Raw genomic sequence first — 8,331 nt, 5'->3', positions numbered from 1 at the left:
CAGTCACATGAATCATCATTACAGGCCTTCTTGCACATACATGATATAAGCTCTATTACAGCTGTTGGTGCCGGGAGTCCGCTCATCCAATCTATCACCAATCTCACTTGAGCTCCGTCATTTACAAGAGACCAGCCATGACCAACTGGAGATGGAACGTCATTGTTTCGTAGAGAATTTCTCCATATCGCCGCTTGATAGTTGGCTCGCCGGCAATGCTTATACAAGCCGTCTTGGCATGGAGGCAGCTGATGGGATTCCGCTTCACCTGAATGAATATATGAATATATATCATAGGTACATGTATGGGGCGACAAAACACTTATATTTATCGCTGAAGTTATTCTTTGTCATTGTGGTCTACTTTCTTAATATTATGCAGATAGCTTGGTGTCTCCGATTAGCGACCTTCATATGACACTTTAATAAAGTTTATAATAATAATAATAATAATAATAATAATAATAATAATAATAATAATAATAATAATTATTATTATTGTTATTATTATTACCTTTCTTTGCACAGAAGACCGAATATCTGCATTGATTCACGTCTGAGATACCGTTCTTTGCGCCATAGATATCACAGACAAATGCCTCTAACTGCATCAAAAGATCTTCACACATCAACCAGTTTTCTCCAAATTGCTCGAATGTGCGTTGGTATTCCTTTTTACTCAGTAACTTCTTCAGGGGCTTCACTTTCCCAATCCCTGCAAAGGCACTCACTGCATCACAACCCGTAAATGCGTGCAAACCTGATAGTGCTTTGCACGCATTTTGGCCAATAGCATGGGCTATTTTTCCAATGTCGACATACCGAGTGTTCAGTTGAGAAACACAACGCTGATAAATCGGTACATCAATGGAAAATGAAAACGCAAGGCATAGGATTCTAACGTCTGTGTCTTCTGAGGATACAATGATTGACTTATATCGCTGCTCATTTGCTGCATGTTGCGCGTGCAGGAGAAGTCGTGTATCAGCCTCCTCTTGTTCAGATCTTAGCTCTTCTTCATCCTCTATTCTTTTGGCAGTGATCTTGTAGCATCGGTTTCCACATGTTACATGCAGCTCCTTGTCTTCCAGTCTCTTGCGACTCGGTGTGTTTTGCCAGTGTTCCACAACAAACCTGACAAGACTTGTTTTGTTGTCACCATTGCCTAAAAAATCCTTGAATTGCTTGACCTTCTGGCCAGCCGCAAGGTTCTTGAAAGTTATAGCATCACTTTCACCTCTAAGTTCTCTCTCTGCTGATTTACTGGAAATGTCTCTGTACACGTCAAATACCACATCCACTCTGTTGCTACCCTCTCCCTCAAGCAACACTCTAGATATAATCTTGTCTGCGATCTCACCAAATGTGAGATAATCTACCTTCAGCTTTTGGACGAGAGCCATCCCATCTATTAGGTAAGCTGACGGCCGTGTTACCTCTGTTGTTGGCTGTATCAATTTCTCTAATTCTCTCCCAAGTTGTGCCTTATTGGTCTTGCGGGGAAAGCCATTGTTGCAGGCCAGGGAAGCAGGAAGGGGGCCTAATGGGTGCTTTAACACATCTTGCATTTGCAGATTGCGGCTTTCAGCAATTACGATCATCCGCGCAAACAAATTTCGATAGGCGCAGAACAGTTTCTGTGTCTTTACCCTTTGCCATTGTCTTGGTCTTCGATAAAGCACTGAAGGTTTTCAGCTTTTGCTTCTTCAATTTGTCATTGAACCTTACCTTTGGGGGCTGTGATTCGAGACGGGTCTTCTTGAAATCAGCGTAGCCTGCCTTTCCAACTTTATAGGCGGTCGCAAGGTCCTCTGCTATAGCAGTAGTGGCAACAGCTCCTGTTGAGATGCTGGACAGTGTCACATGACCTGCAAATGGATCTGTCCAGTTCTTGATTAAATCAACCATTGCGGCCACATCGTTCTCATCTTGGGCAATGCGAGACGAGTGAAGGTCAGCATGGCCGTGCTTCCCTTTGGCATAGCCGACCATTTCGCGCAAACTGCGCAGGTACAAAGTTCTAAATTCTGCCGTCAAGTAGTACCTTTGTACGGCTCCAGGTTTCAAACTAAAGCCCTTGGTACCCCCAGGTGTTTGGGTATCTTTATTTACGGTTTCTTCAAGAGTCTGGTCAACGGGAATTCTTCCAAATGTATTGTCGTTGCTCAACTGAACTGAAAATCCACCGTTTCTCATGAACTCGTGTACCTCAGGGTGCTCATCTGGTAGACTTGTCATATCGCTGTAATAAGCTGACATGTATCTTGCGTAGTTGATAGCATCGTAGGAAAAGCACCATGGGAGCATCTGGCGGACACAGGAGAGATGGAGTTCCCAATTACCTTCTCTAGAGGCACGGATCATGTGAAGTAGTAGCTCGATCATGTCTATATAGGACATCCAAAATGCTGAAAGGGGGCCATTGGTATTCCGGAGATGAAGAGTGTATTCAGCAAAAAGGTCAGAAAAACGCTGGAAAACTCGGCTCTTGAAAACCTCATCGTGTCTCTCTCTACACAGTTCATCAGCTAGGGTATCAATTTCATCAAGACATGTTTGTACTTGACGACTGTCCGCTGGGTTTGACTCGTTAAGCCAAGGATAAAATCCTTGCAATGCCAACCTCATGAATGCTTCGTAAGCCAGTTTGTGCACACGAACACCCCTGTTATAGTTTCGGCCCTCCAGAACTGCAGACACGGAGCCCTCAGCCACTACCCCAGTTTCAATGAATAAGTCCTTTAGACCAGCATGCTGGAACCTTTTACCGATGATAGAGATTACTGTACCAAGGGTATGAAAAGTTCCAAGACGTAGAACTATGGGCTTGAACTTCTCATACTCCTTGCACTTCATCTCAAACGCCTTGGCATAGACGGCCTGATCGAAAACACATATGATGCTTTTGAGATGGAGCGAGCGCATGATAGTGAGAGATCGGTTGAGGGCTTCGTTGACAGTGGAAACATCAGTGGCTGGTGCATTAATTTAATGGTCGGCAAATAGCCTACATTATTGGGAATGATGGCGTCTTTGTCGTGAACCGTGATGTTAAACCCATTCCAGCTGCTGACCTTTTGTTGATGGGCTGCATAATGTAGACGAGCAAGGATGAACAGCAGATTCTTCTTTGTAAATTCTTTAAGAATTGTTTCGCCGTCAACATCCCTCACATTTCTTGGCGGGGGCCCAACTCGCTTGCCAACATTGTAGATTGTGAGACGTTCTTCTGGAGCAGAGAATTTCCAAATTAAACAATAAGTTATCTTCTTAAGGGAGTTAATGTTGACGGTTTGATTTCTGTTACCCCAGATTCCAACATCCATCCTCTAAGCATATCACTTAATTGTACAAGCTCCATTATATTATTGCTCTGAAATAATTCATTCCTTATATAATCGCACAATCTAGAAAATGCGTTGAGGTCGGCTTCAGTATAACTATCAGGAAGTTCTTCAGTATCTGTTGTATTCACAGATTTGCTCGTTGCCCTCGTATAATTCTTGTAGCAGGAATGGTGTCAGTGAGCTTCGGCTGCAACCAGCTCTCGGCTTGCCAGGGCCAGGATTCTCTTGTCATGTTTTATTTCTGCAGCTTTTTTCACTGTGTCATCGACTCTGAGTTGTCTGGCTTGTGTTAAGCCTTCCCTTGATTTTGAACCCTTAAAAACTTCTCTTTCTTTTCACAGAAGATGCACTGTTTCTCGTACACCCGGGAGCTGGAAGTACTTGGCTTTCCTTAAATAAAGTAATGTTTTTATAATTTTATTAACAATTTTACTTTTCATAATAGAACACAAACAAGATATTAATATAGATAACTATAACTATAACTAAAATTCTGCAATACTGATACTTTTCTTTCCATACACAGCTAGCTACTTTATGATTATCTTATTTGTTTAAGATCCTTACTTTTTTTATAAAGCCGAACAAGCATCTTACCTTGTCTTATAGATGATCTCTTCTCTAGATGACTCGTCTCCACCTCCACCTCCTTCTCTTTTTCATCATTCTTACTCTTTTGAATTCGATCTAAGTCATGTTTGTGTGTAAACGTGCTTCGACATTTGCGATGGTAAAATACGCCATTCGGGATTTGGTCATCGGCAACCTGTACACTAAGAATGCCTTCGTGATCTCTGATTTCACCAGCTTTTTGCAACGTTTTCCATGAGTCAAGAGAATTTGGACTGATTAACGTTGTGTTGTCATCAGTACAATGTATTATACAATAAGGCTCAGTTCTTTGTCTTTTACGAAGTATGCTTGAATCCATCTTTTCATCGTTCACATGCTTGAGGACTGTATTTACCACAAAAACAAGATGGCTTCCTTGTACATTTGTGCCAAGTCTTTTTCAAGAGGAACGCCATAGGGTCACCATACAAGTGAAAAATCGCTTAATGATAAATCATGCATCTGAAATAACACTTCTTAAATTATCTTTTACTGCTTTTCATATGTTATAAAATGTAGTTTTGAATCACAAAACAGAAAGATGCAAAAAACACAAAAACACAAATAAGGAGAATAGACAAAATTTAAGGGTATTTTTTTAACTGCGACCAGAAGTGACGTCACTGTCACGTGACTATTTATCCTTAAAGGTGACACTTAACACACATTATATCTTATCTATGCCTGCTTTACTTTATGCAGAATCTAGACAATTACTTGCTAAAAGCCGCATTTTAATATATTATCAATTTATGCTGATTATGCAAAATTCAAGGTCACGGGACTCCCTTAACCACACTGTGGCTGGACTTCTACTCTACATCCACCACACTGTGGCTGGACGTCTACTCTACATCCACCACACTGTGGCTGGACGTCTACTCTACATCCACCACACTGTGGCTGGACTTCTACTCTACATCCACCACACTGTGGCTGGACTTCTACTCTACATCCACCACACTGTGGCTGGACTTCTACTCTACATCCACCACACTGTGGTTGGACTTATATCCTACATCCACCACACTGTGGTTGGACTTATATCCTACATCCACCACACTGTGGTTGGACTTATATCCTACATCCACCACACTGTGGTTGGACTTATATCCTACATCCACCACACTGTGGTTGGACTTATATCCTACATCCACCACACTGTGGTTGGACTTATATCCTACATCCACCACACTGTGGTTGGACTTATATCCTACATCCACCACACTGTGGTTGGACTTATATCCTACATCCACCACACTGTGGTTGGACTTATATCCTACATCCACCACACTGTGGTTGGACTTATATCCTACATCCACCACACTGTGGTTGGACTTATATCCTACATCCACCACACTGTGGTTGGACTTATATCCTACATCCACCACACTGTGGTTGGACTTATATCCTACATCCACCACACTGTGGTTGGACTTATATCCTACATCCACCACACTGTGGTTGGACTTATATCCTACATCCACCACACTGTGGTTGGACTTATATCCTACATCCACCACACTGTGGTTGGACTTATATCCTACATCCACCACACTGTGGTTGGACTTATATCCTACATCCACCACACTGTGGTTGGACTTATATCCTACATCCACCACACTGTGGTTGGACTTATATCCTACATCCACCACACTGTGGTTGGACTTATATCCTACATCCACCACACTGTGGTTGGACTTATATCCTACATCCACCACACTGTGGTTGGACTTATATCCTACATCCACCACACTGTGGTTGGACTTATATCCTACATCCACCACACTGTGGTTGGACTTATATCCTACATCCACCACACTGTGGTTGGACTTATATCCTACATCCACCACACTGTGGTTGGACTTATATCCTACATCCACCACACTGTGGTTGGACTTATATCCTACATCCACCACACTGTGGTTGGACTTATATCCTACATCCACCACACTGTGGTTGGACTTATATCCTACATCCACCACACTGTGGTTGGACTTATATCCTACATCCACCACACTGTGGTTGGACTTATATCCTACATCCACCACACTGTGGTTGGACTTATATCCTACATCCACCACACTGTGGTTGGACTTATATCCTACATCCACCACACTGTGGTTGGACTTATATCCTACATCCACCACACTGTGGTTGGACTTATATCCTACATCCACCACACTGTGGTTGGACTTATATCCTACATCCACCACACTGTGGTTGGACTTATATCCTACATCCACCACACTGTGGTTGGACTTATATCCTACATCCACCACACTGTGGTTGGACTTATATCCTACATCCACCACACTGTGGTTGGACTTATATCCTACATCCACCACACTGTGGTTGGACTTATATCCTACATCCACCACACTGTGGTTGGACTTATATCCTACATCCACCACACTGTGGTTGGACTTATATCCTACATCCACCACACTGTGGTTGGACTTATATCCTACATCCACCACACTGTGGTTGGACTTATATCCTACATCCACCACACTGTGGTTGGACTTATATCCTACATCCACCACACTGTGGTTGGACTTATATCCTACATCCACCACACTGTGGTTGGACTTATATCCTACATCCACCACACTGTGGTTGGACTTATATCCTACATCCACCACACTGTGGTTGGACTTATATCCTACATCCACCACACTGTGGTTGGACTTATATCCTACATCCACCACACTGTGGTTGGACTTATATCCTACATCCACCACACTGTGGTTGGACTTATATCCTACATCCACCACACTGTGGTTGGACTTATATCCTACATCCACCACACTGTGGTTGGACTTATATCCTACATCCACCACACTGTGGTTGGACTTATATCCTACATCCACCACACTGTGGTTGGACTTATATCCTACATCCACCACACTGTGGTTGGACTTATATCCTACATCCACCACACTGTGGTTGGACTTATATCCTACATCCACCACACTGTGGTTGGACTTATATCCTACATCCACCACACTGTGGTTGGACTTATATCCTACATCCACCACACTGTGGTTGGACTTATATCCTACATCCACCACACTGTGGTTGGACTTATATCCTACATCCACCACACTGTGGTTGGACTTATATCCTACATCCACCACACTGTGGTTGGACTTATATCCTACATCCACCACACTGTGGTTGGACTTATATCCTACATCCACCACACTGTGGTTGGACTTATATCCTACATCCACCACACTGTGGTTGGACTTATATCCTACATCCACCACACTGTGGTTGGACTTATATCCTACATCCACCACACTGTGGTTGGACTTATATCCTACATCCACCACACTGTGGTTGGACTTATATCCTACATCCACCACACTGTGGTTGGACTTATATCCTACATCCACCACACTGTGGTTGGACTTATATCCTACATCCACCACACTGTGGTTGGACTTATATCCTACATCCACCACACTGTGGTTGGACTTATATCCTACATCCACCACACTGTGGTTGGACTTATATCCTACATCCACCACACTGTGGTTGGACTTATATCCTACATCCACCACACTGTGGTTGGACTTATATCCTACATCCACCACACTGTGGTTGGACTTATATCCTACATCCACCACACTGTGGTTGGACTTATATCCTACATCCACCACACTGTGGTTGGACTTATATCCTACATCCACCACACTGTGGTTGGACTTATATCCTACATCCACCACACTGTGGTTGGACTTATATCCTACATCCACCACACTGTGGTTGGACTTATATCCTACATCCACCACACTGTGGTTGGACTTATATCCTACATCCACCACACTGTGGTTGGACTTATATCCTACATCCACCACACTGTGGTTGGACTTATATCCTACATCCACCACACTGTGGTTGGACTTATATCCTACATCCACCACACTGTGGTTGGACTTATATCCTACATCCACCACACTGTGGTTGGACTTATATCCTACATCCACCACACTGTGGTTGGACTTATATCCTACATCCACCACACTGTGGTTGGACTTATATCCTACATCCACCACACTGTGGTTGGACTTATATCCTACATCCACCACACTGTGGTTGGACTTATATCCTACATCCACCACACTGTGGTTGGACTTATATCCTACATCCACCACACTGTGGTTGGACTTATATCCTACATCCACCACACTGTGGTTGGACTTATATCCTACATCCACCACACTGTGGTTGGACTTATATCCTACATCCACCACACTGTGGTTGGACTTATATCCTACATCCACCACACTGTGGTTGGACTTATATCCTACATCCACCACACTGTGGTTGGACTTATATCCTACATCCACCACACTGTGGTTGG

The sequence above is a fragment of the Montipora capricornis genome, chromosome 4 (assembly GCF_036669925.1).
Source record: "Montipora capricornis isolate CH-2021 chromosome 4, ASM3666992v2, whole genome shotgun sequence".
Classification (NCBI taxonomy): Eukaryota; Metazoa; Cnidaria; class Anthozoa; order Scleractinia; family Acroporidae; genus Montipora; species Montipora capricornis.
The sequence above is the reverse complement of the archived record's forward strand: the minus strand, read 5'-3'. Positions refer to the sequence as shown.